The sequence below is a fragment of the Diceros bicornis genome, chromosome 34, assembly GCF_020826845.1.
Source record: "Diceros bicornis minor isolate mBicDic1 chromosome 34, mDicBic1.mat.cur, whole genome shotgun sequence".
NCBI classification, from domain to species: Eukaryota; Metazoa; Chordata; class Mammalia; order Perissodactyla; family Rhinocerotidae; genus Diceros; species Diceros bicornis.
The window spans coordinates 1,400,054-1,413,979 of NC_080773.1; the positions used below are offsets into that span (position 1 = coordinate 1,400,054).

At 46.2% G+C, this 13,926-nt stretch overlaps 1 protein-coding gene and 1 long non-coding RNA gene across 17 annotated transcripts in view; both read right to left on the reverse strand.

The window, feature by feature from the left end:
* LOC131396698 (ral guanine nucleotide dissociation stimulator-like) overlaps positions 1–13,926 on the reverse strand; it is a 434,208-nt gene that overhangs the window by 310,956 nt on the left and 109,326 nt on the right. For 2 of the 16 annotated variants that reach the window (XM_058529025.1, XM_058529031.1), the window contains exon 1: positions 7,835–8,069. The exons of the other annotated variants lie outside the window; for them this stretch is intronic. The gene's annotated coding sequence lies outside the window, so the exon portion shown is untranslated. Of the gene's footprint in view, positions 1–7,834; positions 8,070–13,926 lie in introns of those variants that run through there. 16 annotated transcript variants of the gene reach the window in all.
* LOC131396703 (uncharacterized) overlaps positions 10,009–13,926 on the reverse strand; it is a 33,959-nt gene continuing 30,041 nt past the window's right edge. Inside the window, exons 2-3 of the long non-coding RNA XR_009216653.1 lie at positions 11,124–11,405; positions 10,009–10,858 (exon numbers count right to left, since the gene is read on the reverse strand). This is a non-coding gene — a long non-coding RNA (uncharacterized LOC131396703). The remainder of the gene's footprint in view (positions 10,859–11,123; positions 11,406–13,926) is intronic.

A 13,926-nucleotide genomic window follows, 5' to 3' on the forward strand; every position in this document is an offset into this window, starting at 1 on the left:
AATGTCAGACATATGTATATATACATGAAATATATAATGGAATATTATTTAGCCATGCAAGAGAATGAAATCCTGCATTTTGTAACAACACAGATGGAACTTGAGGCATTACGCTAAGTGATATAAGTCAGACAGACAAAGACAAATACTATATATTCTCACCCATATGTGAAATCTAAAAAAGCCCAACTCAAAGGAATAGAGGCTAGAATGGTGTTTGCCAGGACCTTGGGCGTGGGGGAAACGGGGAGAGGTAAGTCAAAATGCACAAATTTCTAGCTGTAAAATGAATAAGCTTTGGGGATCTAATGTACAACATGGTGACCATAATTAACAATAATATATTATAGACTTGAAAGTTGTTAAGAGAGTAAATCTTAAAAGTGATCGCTAGAAAAAACAAGTTAATTATGTGAGGGAATGGAGGTGCTAACTCACTGTATTGTGGTAATTCTTTCACAAATCATCATCTTGAACACCTAAAACTTACATGTGTTATATGTCACTAATATTTCAAGAAATATAAAAAAAAAATCTCTCAACAAATTAAAACCCAGGACCATATGACTGCAGTGGTGAATTCTACCATACATATAAAGAAGTTTTAAAAAGAAGCCTTCTTACACTCTGTCAAATATTGAAAAAGAGAGAATACTTCCAAACTCATTTTATGACGCCAGAATTACCCTGATACCAACACTAGACAAGGACACTAAAAGAAAATAAAATTACAGACCATTACCCCTGATGAACATAGATACAAAAATCCTCAACAAAATACTAACAAATTGAATTCAACAGCGTATAAAAAGAATTATACACTACCACCAAGTGAAATTTATTCCTGATATACAAGGGTAGATTAACACACAAAAATCGATCAATGTAATATGCAACATCAAGAAAATGAAGGGGAAAAAACAGGACCATCACGATTGATGGACAAAAACCTGTTGACAAAATTCAACACCCTTTCATGATAAAACACTCGAGAAACAAGGAATAGGAGGAAAAACACACAGCAAACACAAAACTCAGTGATGGAAGACTGAAAGCTTTTCCTGAAAGCGCTAAGATCAGGAACAAGGCAAGGATGCCCACTTTCACCACTTCTATTCAACACAGTACTGAAGTTCAAGCCAGAACCATGAGGCAATAAAAATAAATAAATAAAAGTCATCCAAATTGGAAAGAAAGAAGTAAAACGGTCTCTGTTTGACGATGATATCATCTCATATGTAGAAAATCGGAAAGACTCCACAAAAAGCCGTTTGATCTAACAGAGAATTCAGGAAAGTAGCAGGATACAAAGTCAATACACAAAAATTAGTTGCATTTCTATACATGAACCGGGAGCTCTCTGAAAAAGAAATTACAAAAACAATTCATTTATATCAGAAAGAATAACATGCTTAGGAATTAACTTAACCAAGGAGGTGAAAGGCTTGCACCATAAAAACTACGAAACATTTCAGAAAGAAATTAAAGAAGACATACATAAATGGACAGATATCCCATATTCATGGATTGGAAGGTTTAGTATTGTTAAAGTGTCAATATTACCCAAAGCAGTCTACCGATTCAATGTAATCCCTATCCAAATCCTAATGATGTTTTTTGCAGAAATAGAAAAACCCGTCCTAAAATTCACATGGAATCTCAAGGGACTCAGAATAGCCAAAACAATCCTGAAAAAGAAGAACAAAACTGGAGGACTCACACTTCCTGATTTCAAAACTTACTACAAAGCCACAGTAATCAACAGTATGGTATTGGCATAAAGGCAGACATAGAGACCAATGGCATAGAATAGCTAGCCCAGAAACAAACCCTCACATATATGGTCAAGTGATTTTTGACAAGGGTGCCAAGATAGTGCAATGGAGAAAGGTTTCTTGTCAACAAATGGTACTGGGAAAACTGAATATCTGCATGCAAAAGAATGAACTTGGACCCTCATCCAACACCATATACAAAAATTAACTCAAGGATATAAATGTAAAACCTAAAATAAGAAAACTCTTAGAAGAAAACAGCACAAAATCTTTATGACACCGGACTTGCAAATGGTTTCTTGGATATGACACCAAAGGCACAGGTAACGAAAGAAAAACAACGGACAAATTGGACTCCACGAAAATTTTATAAGTTTGTACATCAAGAGGCACTGTGCATAGAGTAAAAAGGCAACCCACAGAGTGGGAGAAAATATTTGCAAATCATATTTCTGACAAGAGACTGGTATCCGGAATATACAGAGATGTCTTAAAACTGAACAACTAAAAAACAAGCCAATTCAAATATGGGCAAAGGACTTGAAGAGACAGTTCTCCAAAGACTTATGAATGGCATATAAGCACATGAAAAGACGCTCAACACCACTAATCATTAGGGAAATGCAAATCAAAACCACAATGAGACACCACCTCACACCCACTAAGATGAGTGCTACAGGAAAGACAGAAAACAACATGTGTTGGACAGGATGCGGTGAAATGGGAATCCGTGTACACTGTTGATAGGAATGTAAAATGGTGCAGCCGCTATGGAAAACAGTATGAATGTTCCTCAAAAAATTGAACATAGAATTATCACATGATCCAGCAATTCCACTTCTGGATATACACCCAAAAGATCTGAAAGCAGAGCCTTGAAGAGAGATTTGTACACCCATGTTTATAGCAGTATTATTCACAATAGCTAAAACGTGGAAACAACCCCAGTGTCCACTGACACATGAATGGATACACAAAATGTAGTATATCCATACAACAGAATATTATTCAGCATTACAAAGGAAGCAAATTCTGCAATATGCTACATGTGTATTAACCTTGGGGACATTATGCTAACAGAAATAAGCCAGTCACAAAAAGAAAAATACTGTATGATTCCACTAACACGAGGAACTGAGATTAGTCAAAATCACAGAGACGGAAAGTGGAATGGTGGCTGCCAAGGGCTGGGGGAGGGGAGAAGGGAGACTTACTCTTTAATAGGTATAGAGTTTCAGATTTATAAGAGTAATGGGGATGAATGGTGGCGATGACTGTGCAACAGCGTAAATGTATTTAACGCCACTGAAGTATACACTTAAAAATGGTTAAGATGTCACGCTTTTTGTTATGTATATTTTAACTCAATATACAAAAAGAAAAAAAAAGAAATTAGCTATCAAGGCACAAAAAGACATAGTGGACTTTTAAATACATATTGTTAAGTGAAAGAACCCAAAGGGGGAAGGTTATATACTCTGTTCCATAGTTTTCATATATTCCAATCACACGACATTCTAGACAAGGCAAAACCATAGAAACAGTATAAAGATCAGTGTTGCCAGGAGTTGGAAGGCAAGGGATGAAGAGGCAGAGCACAGGGAATTTAGGGCAATCCAATTCTTCTGTAGGCTCTGTCATGGTGGATACATGAGATTATGCATTTGTCAAAATCCAAGTACGTGACAGTGAGACAGTGAGCCCTAATGTAAACCACTGACTTGGTTACGAACACTGTAGCAGCATCAGCTCCTCACTTGTAAGGAATGAACTGCACTAACACAGGTGGTCATGCAAGATGTTAACAGTAGGGGAAACTGTAGGGGAGGAGGGAGAAACGCTTTGCACTGTCTGCTGAATTTCTCTGTCCAACTAAAACTTTCCTAAAAACAATCTATTAATTAAAAATTAATCAATGGAAGGTAGGGAGTGGGTAGAAATATGGAGGAAACAAAAACATCAGAATATTAATGTGTTGAAGCTGGATAATAGGGACATGGGGGGCTATCACACTTTTCGGTTTAATTTGTGTATGTTAAAGGTTTTCCACAATAAAACATTTTTAAAGCTCCAGGTTAAATCTAGATTATATGTACAAAGAATCAAAGAATGTGAAGAAAACATATTTTTGAAGCAAGTACTCAAGGGGTACACTGAGGGAATGTGCAATCACACTGGATAGAGAGTGAACGTCCTGGTTCCACCAGGAAGGTTCAGAGCTCAGTGAGCAAGGCAGGCAACAGCACAGTCAGGGAAATGACAGATAATGAACACGGAAAAATGTTCGCCCTCGCTGGTCACAGAAATGCCAATGATGGGCCCTGACAGAACTGCCAGAAGATTTACAACGTTGTCACACTCACAGTTAGAGCAGGCTCAGGGACAGTGTACCACGTCCTGTGAGAAACCCAATCATCACCGGCTTTCTGGAGTGCAAACCTCTCAAACCCTGGATCTTGCAGGCCACTGGCCCGGCTGTTCTGTTGTACAGAATCGGTCCAAAAACAAAGGTATTGGGTAAAGATGATAGACTGAATAAACACATGTAGAGCCCCCTTGACATAAAATCCCTAAAAAATGACCCAAAGATTCCTTGATTGTTGAACAAATTCATAATAGCCCTGAGAACCATCAAGAGAGCTGACATTTTGAGGAAGACATCAAAGAGAGACAGCAGCTGGTGACCGGGGACCCCAGTGGGGAGCTCCTGGTGGGCCATGGAAACCAAGCCAGAGCGCCCTCTCCCTCTCCCCCTCCTCCCACTGCCGCTCACCTAACACCTCCTGCATCGCCCCTCCACTCCCAGCCACTGCCCACATCACACTCCAGGAACACAGGAACAGAGGCACAGGGTGCCCTTTCCACCAGCACATCTGTCCTCTTGTTCTCTGCACCTCCCCAGGCGGTGAAGCCCAGCCCTGCATCTCCTCAGGGCCCAGCATGCTCCTCCCTGACCCTCAGGCTCCTCCTCTCCATCCGGTCCTACCTGCAGCAACTGTTAGCTCATCTCCACCTTACAAACAAAACTCTCCCTTGGACGCATGCTCCTTTTTGGTTATTGTCCACTTTCCTGACTCCCCTTCATGGCTAAACCTCTTAAGTAAAGTGTCTCATCCCTACTGCCCTCCCATGGACCCCCTTCACCCACTCTAGACCCAGCTTCATTCCCACCCTCTCAAGGAGACTGAGGTCACCAGTGATCCCATGTGGCCGAGTCCAGCCATCTTTTCTTCATTCTGATCAGAGCTGTATCCCACCCAGCAGAGCACCCCTCCTTTCTGCAATACCCTTTTCCCCTCGTGGCTCCTGCGACTCCATGCTCCAACCTTTCAGTCTCCTTTCCTGGACCCTCTTCAGCTGCACCTCTGTAAACACTGCCTGCTCCTAGGCTGGGCCCTCCTCTCTTCTACAGCTGCAGTGTCTCCAGGAGACCTCATTCAATTCCATGGTTTTAAACATCTCTGACCTCATCCTGACTCTGCAGACACACTGATGCAACTTTAAGAAGATAGGTGCTGGCTCCCCAGTGTCAGCACCTAAGAAGTATTTCAGACTCGATTCCTTTCAAAATTTTACTGTCATATGAGTTCCAAAATAGCATCAAATATTTCCAAAAAGGAGGAAAAATTTGGCAACAATAAATAGTAGTGAACAAAGTAACCAATAAAACGTCTACTTGCATATAACCATCGTTGCTAGATGGGGAAAATAAGAACATAGAACTAAGTAAGATCAGACAGTCTCGAGCTGGGGAGTGGAAGGTGATGAGTTGGGAGTGTAGAACACAGGAACGGATCGAATCTAAGCATTTACAGAAAGAGAGGCAGAAATCGTTGTTCCTAAAAGCTGAAAGACACCCACTAGAAGAATAGAAAAATCATGAGAAAGCCTAACAAATTAAAAATTAAATTAAATGGTAGACTCAAATTCCAATTTATTGATAATCACAATTGTAAATGGATCAAATTGCTCTATAAAAAGATGAAGGCTCTCAAGTTGAGTTAAAATATAGTTATAAAATAAAGGTATATAATATGGTTGAAAATAAGGAGATAAAGAAATAAGACTTTAAATGGGACAAAAAGGGGTTCTCTGTGTTGATAACTGTCAGGAACACTTATACACCTAACAATATGGTCTTGAAACATAAAGCAAAACTGGACAAACAAGAAGACACAGGCACCTCAAGAATCACAGGGAAACCTACCTTACCTCTCTTAGAAATCCACAAGTCAAGTGATACAGTAAGTTAGGAAACAGATCTGATGATGAACACAAAAAAGCTAGATCTAGACTCAGCCCAAGGGACAACAACATAAGCAACTAGTGGAGAGGAAACATTCTTCTCAAACCACAATGAAACAGTCACCACAATGGACTGTGTGCTAAGCCACAGTGAAATCTCTAAAGAGTCCAAAAAGCAGAAATCTATGTGACCATATTACCGGACCTTAAAACAATAAAAGTAAAAAGTAATCACAAAATACTGGCTCCCCTCCCCCAACCTATCCACTTGAAAATCTATCCAAACCCTTCTAAATCTCTCAGGTTAAAGAGGGAATCCAGACAGACAGGACAACCTCTTTAGAAATGAATAGCAATGAGAGGAGCATGAGACAAATCTATGGCGTGGGGACAAAGGAACAGAAGAAGGGACACAGCCTCCACTGCAGGTATCAGGGAATATCAACTGTACACGAAGAAGCTGAGCACTTCCCTCCAGGAGCCAGAACAACACCACAATAAAACCAACATCAGCAGAATGAAGTGAGGATTCACAAGACAGGAACAACGATGTAGACCTGAGCAATGGAGTCAAGGGCTGACTGTCTGGAAAGACCTGCACCAGTGAGAAACCTTGCGCAATCTGACCAAGAGGAACAGACAAAGGCACCAAACTGTACCATCAGGTACAAGAAACTACAGAAACAGCTTTAACGTGATAGGAGAACATAGGGGATAACTCTGACCAGGACATCAGCGGTCCTCAACTGGAGCTGTCCTTCCCCCGGGATGCATCTGGAAACACGCAGGATGGGTTTTGTTTCTTGCTTTGTGTTTTCTTAATGGTTGTTGCCCTGGGGGTCCGGGAGGTCCTGAACAGCCTGTCATATAGAGCCGTTTCCCTCCTGAAGTGTTACTGACATCTGGGAAGACAAGCACTGATCCAGATTAAATGAACAATGTGGTAGGGAAATGTTCTCCATGGGTGTATAACAGGCAAAAGATGGTACCCTCAATACATAAGGAATATTGAGAAACCAATGTTTACAAGGACTAAACTGTAAAAGAGCAGGAAAATCAGAAATGTAGCCAATAAACACACCAACAATATTCCAACCTATTTGTACAGGTAGAGAAATATGTATGTAAAGCACAGGAAATAGTCTAGGAGATTACACACCAAATTTTACTAGCAACAAGGAATAAAAGTTGGAAGGTATGTGAGAAATAGGAGTTTTTACCACTTGTTACCTTGTATATTTCTAGAGTGTTTTAATTTTTACAAAAGAGAATGTATTCTACTCAAAAAGATGTTTCAAATTTTAAAGAAATTATTAAAATGTTCAAAATGACTTCAGTTCAAGGATATTCATTAAAACATGAAGGGAAAGAACCCCCCCATGACTTTAAGAGTCTCCTGTAACTATTCTAATAGTTACTATGTCGATTTTATTTCACATTTAGATCCTAACTCATTGGAATTTACATTTGTTTGAGGGATGCAACAGAAGCTGATTTTCTCCTGTTCAAGTGGAAAACCAACCATCCAGGAACCATTCATTGCGTAGGTCTGGCTTTCCCAGCAGACCTGCAATGCCTCCTTCCCCACCTGCTAAACCCTGACAACTACCGCTGCCTCTCGAGCACCCTAGAGCGAGCGGGGTGAGCTCTGCAGCCTGGGCTCCCTGTCTAAAAGGGGCAGCTACCAGCAGAGCCTTCTCCCAAGACAGCAGCAGGCATGCTGCACACAGAGGTGATCAGGGGCCATCTGCTGCGGAGCAGGAAACCCCTCATGATGAGCAGGCAGTGGGGGAGCCCCGAGCCCTGGGACTGACCCTGGCTGGGGGCAGCAGGCTGCTAAGGCAGGGAGCCCCTCCCTTCAGCTCGTCCAGCTCCTCCTGCAACGTGTGCACCTGGCTGTCAGCAGCTGCCCCTCTTCAGCTCGCTGTCCTTCTCCACCTGCTCCCGCAGGCGGCACCCGTGCTCCTGTTCCCCCGGGAGCAGAAGCAGTAGGAGTGCAGCAGTCGAGGAGATCTTGGGCCCCCAGTGCTGACAGGATGACTCAGCTGAGGGACGAGGGGCCGGTGTTGCTGTGCTCGCCCCGCACACCTTCTGTGGCTGGCTTCAGGGTGACATCCGTCGGAGGGTGGAGGGGCTCTGGGAGGGTTTCTGAGGCATCATTGTGAATGATGAACTTGGGGGTTCTGGGCCAAGCTCTCATCAGGCCCCAGGCTGGTCCCGCTGCAGCTAGGCTCCACATGCTTCTTCAGCCTCTTTTGGTCAACAGCCTCTCAAGGGACAGATGGCCTCTCTTGAGTGTGCTCTGAGAAGAAACTGTAAGAAGGAAGCCAGCCAATAAATCTGCACGCCCAGATCCTGAGGGATAAAGTCACCCACGGAAATGCCACTCTTACCCAGCAGGCCCTGGCTGGGAAGAGGGGGTCTCATCGCCAGCATCTACAGCAGACGTGTTTGCATCTCCTTGGCTGCCTAATGCTGTGGAGGCCACACTGTCTCCTGGAGTTCCATCCAGAGACTGCGCCCAATCCTGACTGGCAGCTTCCTGGGTGGCACTGTGTGCGTGTTCACCCTGCAGAACGGGTTACTTCCACTTGCGGGACCACAGCTGGGCCCTCAGCTTTTCCCTCAAGGACCACAATGAACCTGAAACTCCTTTCTCATCTGCTTCACGCCATGTTCCTCAGGCCCCCGGTGGCCTTCCTAGTGTCCTTTCTCCTGGGGCGGCCGTGGCCTTCAGTCCCCACTTCTCGGTCAGGTGGAAGATGGAGGGCGTGGCCATGGCTTGAGCACATAGTACTGATCCTCCAGCCTTTCCTAGAGCTGTTTTTGGTGAAATATTCACTACAGACGAAAGAATGCTTAGTGGGGTCCAGTCACCCCTGTGAACAGCTTTTAACCACTGGACCAGATGTTTTGAGCCAATTTTGTGGAGCCTGCAAGGATAAATGAAAGAGTAATTAGAAAGAAAGAATTAAATGTTTCCCCCTAAAATAATCAGCTATAAAAGCAAAACAAGTGTTTTTGGGAACACCCACACCTGTAGCCACTTTGCCCACTTAAACCTTTAGTAAAGATTTAAGGAACACTTGCTTGCAACTTATTACTGGAATAGAAACATGAAAGACCCATTGTCTAACTTAAGGAGGTGACCGTCTGTAGGGCAGAGAAGGAAGGAAGGTGAGGACCTCCTCCCAGGTTGTGGTAAGTGCCCTGTAGGGACACAGACGTTCTGGCAGATAACACGGGATGGCATCAAGACAACAGGAAAGGCTTCAAGAAGCCTCAGAAATAGTTCTTAGAAGCTCATGGCTGCCCAATCCTCCTGCTGTCCCTAGGATACAAGACTTTGGGTGCTAAAACGGGGAGGGTTGGCCCCCCTATTTCAAAGCCAGGCCAGGTGTTGGCCAGCAGAGCCTCCCAGGCACCGAGCAGGGCGCCTGGCCCCAGCTCTGCTCAAGCAGCTGTGGATGCGAGACCACCGCCAAGGGGAGGTCAGCCCCAAGAGCTGTGGATCTGTATTACTCCTGTCCTCCCACTACAAGGAGGAAAGCTGCTTCCTGTACAAATCAACCAGCCCCTGCAAGGTACTGACCAAGACACTTCATAATCTCTTCTCCTCATTAAGGTAAAATCTCTATTTAGACCAAACTGCACGTGGGGGGTTGGGGGGGTCTGTCCCGAGGGCTTTCTGTTCCACTTGAGGTCATCTAACCCCCCTGAGGCCACTGTGGACCAGACCAGTTGGATACTAGGTCCTCAGGGAGTTCCAAGCAACATGACTTTCTAACCTTTCTCAATGCTTTGTGACTATTTACCAAAGGACCCCTACCTCATTTGCCCCCAGACCACATTAGACCATGACACATGCCAAGAGCCACCTTCTCTGCAGGGCTTTGCCTCATTCTCAAAAACAGTAACAAAACTTTTGGGACACAGGCTCTGCAGGAAACCGTCAAGAAAGTAGGGTGTCTGACCTCTGAAACAAGCTCATGTTACTAGTTCTTTGGGTAGATTGTAACAACTTCCGAATTAGAACAAACCACTGTAAACCTTCAATAAGACTACAGACAACAAGTGGCATTCAGGTCTTTCAAAATTCAATAACAACCTGCAACATGAAACAAAATGATCTGCCAGGAGGTTTTCAAAGTAGAATGTCTTCAGCGCACTGTTCTGGGACCTCCAGTGTGGAGTCCGCAGGTAAGGACTCATTGAACTAGCTGAATTCCAGAAGCCCTCATGAAGGGAGCCAGGCCAGGGGGAAAGCAAACCCCTCACCCTGCTGTAGGAGCCCAAGGACGATGTGTAGAGAGGAGCCCCTTCACCGAGTCCCCGAGGTAAGCCTCCCTGTGAGGAGTGGGCCGTGCCCTCCTCCACCCAGGATGCTGTCAGATGCAGAATCCAAGTCCACATGGTCAGCCTCCCTATGAGGAGTGGACTGTGCCCTGCTCCCCCAGGATGCTGTCAGATGCCCAGTCTGCAGGGTCAGCCTCCCCGTGAGGAGTGGGCCTCGCCCTGCTCCACCTAGGATGCTGTCAGATGCAGAGTCCCAAGTGTAAGTCTCCCCTTGAGGAGTGGGCTGAACCCTGCTCCTCCCAGGATGCTGTCTGAGTCCAAGTCCACAGGGTCAGCCTTCCCATGAGGAGTGGGCCTTGACCTGCTCTGCCCAGGATGCTGTCAGACACCTCTCCAGCACTCACCTCCACCTGCAGAGCCACCTTTCCCTGCACTGCCAGGAACCTTCTAGCAACAGAGCATCTGGGAGGTGTATCCATCCAGCAGGTACAAGCTGCATTTGCTCAGCCACATTCCTGATTGCAGAGATCAAGGCAGGCTCCCTGCCATCAAAAGAGCAGAAAAGTCACAGCAAATCCAAGAAGATAGTGACCTAAGGAAGAGCGTTTCCAGACTATCCTGTTACTTGACATTGTTGGCACTAGCCCAAATCAGTGGAGAGCAGGGTGGCTGCAGGGTGGGGGTGAGAGGGTGGTGGAGGCCATAAGGTGGGCGCTGGTGGCTGTGGGGTGGCCATGGTGGCCCGAGGTGCCCTGAGCAGAGACAGTGGCGCAGACCACAGCTACACAGCACCCAGCGCTGACTCACCTGCTGGACAGGCCCTGAGCACAAAGTGCTGCCCACCTCGGGCTGGACCTCATGGGGGGCTGACTGGGCAGTGGCGGCCAGTTACCTGTGGAAGGAGACGGTGGTTTCTCCTCGTTGCCTGGCCAATGGGAGCAGATCGTGGCCGCGCAGCGAACACCATCTCAGGCCTCAGGCTGTTGCACCGCCAGGCTCCGTTCCCCTCCTCACCACCCCTGAGTGGGACCACCACGAGGGTAGAGCTCTGGGCAACACTCTATGGGATGTGGAACTGGTCCCCGTGGCCTACAGGACAGCAAGATGGCAGCACTTACTCCAGCCACCCCCAGTGCACAGTTCTGATCGTTCTTGAGCTTCTGTTAGTGTTTCTTTATATAAAAATAAGCCATTGCGAATGCATGCTTTTCTTTGCATGTTTGTCCTTGTAATGAGCAGTCAGACTCCGCACTTTTTGATGTGTGCTGACAGCTTACGCCTCTCCTCTCCCTCTTCCCCTCATGTCCACACCTGGACAAGCTGAAGAGCAAGTCCAGAGTCTCCCTTCTCTGGCATTGGCTTCGGATCCAACCACACAAGCCCCTGTATGTGTGCAGAACTCTCGCCCTGGTCTCAACCCTGGCAAAGATTTCTTGCTTTGACCAAACTTTAGTCAGGATCCTGAACCTTTTCCTAGGTTTGTCTGTGCACTTCCTTGTAAAATCCAGTTTTAGTAAGAACCTTGCTAAGTCAGTTTAAGCAGAACCCACACCCGTAGATCTGATCACCCTCGAGATCTGCTTGGGCTCCTCCACGTCCCCCACCATCCCTCAGGTGGTGTCTGATAACTCTGGCCTGGCTTCGGTAATAATCCTGTTAGGTCAGGTTAGCTAGAAACCCCAACACTTGTTTTTTCTCTTAGTAATTTTCCATCTCCTGACCCCCACCATGCTGCCTGGCCGTGAATGCTCACTTGCCCATGCTGCATTCAAAGTCGAGCCCAATCTCATTTCTCCCCAGCTGTGAATCCCATCACAGTGGTCTCTACATATTGCAGTGGTTCTGAATAAAATATGCCTTACTATTTTTGACAAGTGTCATTGAATATTTTTTCTTTAAAACCTCCAACCACGATAAAAACCCAGGCCTGGTTTCTTTCCTTGCTCCCTCAAGCCATTTCAGAGCTGCTTGTGATTTTGGCCCTGCTCTCCTCAGAGACGTCTATTATGTGAGTCATAAGACTTTTGCTAACTTCTGTGTGTGTGTGGAGGGGGACACACACCAGCATCAGTCTCTCCATGGCAACCATAGCACTTACCAGTGAGCAGTCATATTTTGAAAGGAATCTCTTTCTCTGGGCAGTAGGTCTCAACAATGAGTTCAAAATATTCAGTGAACGATGTACTAAACAGATGTGCTGTCATCCAGGCTTTGTTGTTCCATTTGAGCATTGACTCTAAGTTAAAGTCACTGGATGCATTACCCCTAACAAGAGAGCGAGCCTATACAAAGGCCCGGGGGGGTGGATTGGAGGGGGAGGGGAGAGAACAGGATCAGTTAGAGGAACCAGAGGTCAGAGTGTGAGAGAGGAGTTGGAGAAGGGGCCAGAGCAGTCGGTAACAGCACAGCAGCCAGGTCAAGTCCCTGTGCAACATGTCTGGGAGTCAGGATCTTCCAATTGCAGTCAGTGGGGGAGCCCCACTTCTGCTTGGATCTCTGGGGGACAAGAAGGCAGTGTCTTACCACGTCTGTCTGTCCACAGCTCCCAGACCCTGGCCAGGGAGCACGAAGCGCTGATGCAGAAGTACCTGCACCTGCTGCAGATCGTGGAGACGAGAAGACAGTGGCCAAGCAGCTACGGCAGCAGATCGAGAATGGGGAGATCAATATCGAGTGGCTGAAGGCAGAGGTGACTGCTGACGAGGGGTGCAGAAGAGGGTGGCCAGGGTGCCCAGGGCACAGGCCCAACACCCCACACTCCAGGCTTCAGCAGGATCGGGGGGGCACATGACCGGCAGCGGGGACCAGCTTCCAGCCACAGCTAAGCCAGTCTCCAAAAGTAAATTTAGTGATGCTGGCAGAGTGGGAAGGGCCTTAGTCAGATCTGAGTTCAGATCTACCACTTGACAGTTGCAACTTGGAGTGCGCCCCCCCCATCCTCTATGCGTCCATTCCTTCATCTATAAAACAGCCTTTTTATACTTGCCTGACAAGGGTGTGAGGATTGAGTGAGGTTATTTATGGGCGAGTTTTTATTTACTCTGCTGATGACCACATTGAGTAAGCATCCCCACATTATCAGCTGAAGAGTCCGGGGACACAGAGTCCCTGGTAGGTCATCATAGTGTGGGCTCCTGGCTCAGTTCCAAGCAGTCGTTCTCTCTGCCTGTCATAAGAGCTCCTACAGGGGCTCACCGGCTCCAGGCTCATTGGTCTGGAGGCCATGCTGTTGCTAGGTTAAGCCTTCTAGAACTTCACTACTCAAAATGTGGTCCATGAAGCAAGAGCATGTTAGGAATTCAGAATCTCAGGCCCTGCCCAGACCTCCAGAATCAGAATCTGCACTTTCACAACATCCCAGTTGATTGCCATTTACATTAAAGCTTGGGAGGCGCTGGCTCTCTGTCCCTTAGACGCCCCTCACCAGCTGTCTACCCCAGCGCCGAATGATCTGATTGCCTCTCCCCCCTCAAGAAGGACACTGCCTTCTTGTCCCCCAGAGATCCAAGCATGTTCACCAGATGCTCAGAGCCATTTGGCCACGTCACACGAGGACCGTGGACTCTGAGCTGAGGACGGGAAAATGGAAACATAGATTCTAACGAGGGTC